The following is a 1,675-nucleotide window of genomic DNA, read 5'->3' as shown; positions in this document are numbered from 1 at the left end:
TCATGTTAGTTTTGAGAGGAAGAAGGTTCTTAAAGTCTGAGACTCTCAATCTATACTGAGAAACCATGGCACCTTCATGCCTTTATCGTCAATCATTTACAGTAGGTACCTAATCTCGACTTAATAACCTTTTGTGACGTCCTACATCTATCTACCGCGTTGTTTACGTTAAAACTTTACCCAAATTACGTTAAACCTAACATACTTCGTGTGTCTAAAACTTTACCTACGCAAATATCGTCGGGTCTATGTAGAGTGGAGCCCGAAAAGTGTACGTGGTAAACTATTTACCGTAGTTGTTACATTTTTAAACAACTTTGATCATAATAAGGGGTTATAGGTATTCTAATAGGTTTCTGTATATAAGTACAAGTTAATTAGATAGATATTTCGTCAATTGTGAACCAAATTTTTTATTCTAAAAGGTATATTGCGTCTCCAAAACCTTGGAAATGTTTCCAATATCTTTTGTGAAGTAGCAAAAAGAAATATGTCATTAAAAATATAAATAATTCTCATGAACAATATAATATAATTATCAAGAGTAATTGTAATGAAATTTCTTTTCATTTATACAGCCTTTTAAAAGGCAATTACTTAGATAAAAATATTCTCTGGAAAGTAGTTTGCTGTGTTAGCAATTCCTAAAATCGCCAATAGTTCGTGTAGGTTACGCGCGCCCTCTTCCGTTGTAAATGGCCAGCGCTCGCCCGAAGGTTAAGTGGGTCAGCCCGCAGCCGTCAGCAGAAATAAAACCTGAGAAAGGCTCTGATTGTTTGAGATCGGACCGACGTGGCCACTCGGCCCGGCTCCCTGAATTCTTACTTACCTACGCTAAATTGCAAATGAGATTGTTTTGAAATTGCGTTCACAACAAAATTCACTCGTAGAAATCACAATGTACAAATCTTAAGATGTTATTTAGTTGAATTTTCTAGCCCAATTTTCATGCTTGCCGCATTTTTGTTAAGCTACTTGATTTATCTTTAGATTGTCTTTGTTTGTTTAAAGTGGAAAAATTCAATTTTGCCTTGCGGACATCTTTAGATTATTTCACAAACACAGTTACTTTTCTAATCTTGCGATATTATCTCTGTACCATTTCAAAGTTGATACAATTTATAAAAAACAATAATTACGTATCTAATTGTCTTAAAGTTTACAATACAATAAGCAATCAAAGAACAACGAATGAAGCGAAACCTTTAGTTTGTTATTTAATTCGGGGCATCTTGGTCAAATTCTTATCTTTGTGTCACAAGAAAACTAAACGTCGTGATTAGATACTCTTTAGCTAAAGTCAGTTAGTTGGCAAATGAACTCCTTATGTTTTTACGTGACTCTCATCGGTAATCAGGGTACGTAGAGAAAGAGTCAAACTAACCGACACTAACTAGCAGAGGCTAAGACGTTCTCACTGGAAATAACTGCGTGTAGTGCATAAATGACATCCAAGAAGATGCTGAGGAATGCTGGCCTAATGTGATGTTTTGTACTTAACGCCAGTACCAAATGTAATATTTTGGGACATTACATGACAGGAGAAACAGTGTCTCTTGGGGATACGCCAGTGTCGGAATAGAACGAGAATTTGTATTGGAATATGTGCTTCCACAAGCAAACAAGCTAAATTCCAACGCGTCTAAATGATCACATTTAGACGCGTTGTTATCTC

This window comes from Bicyclus anynana, chromosome 1, assembly GCF_947172395.1.
Source record: "Bicyclus anynana chromosome 1, ilBicAnyn1.1, whole genome shotgun sequence".
In the NCBI taxonomy this organism is placed as follows: domain Eukaryota; kingdom Metazoa; phylum Arthropoda; class Insecta; order Lepidoptera; family Nymphalidae; genus Bicyclus; species Bicyclus anynana.
This window is presented reverse-complemented; position numbering follows the sequence as displayed.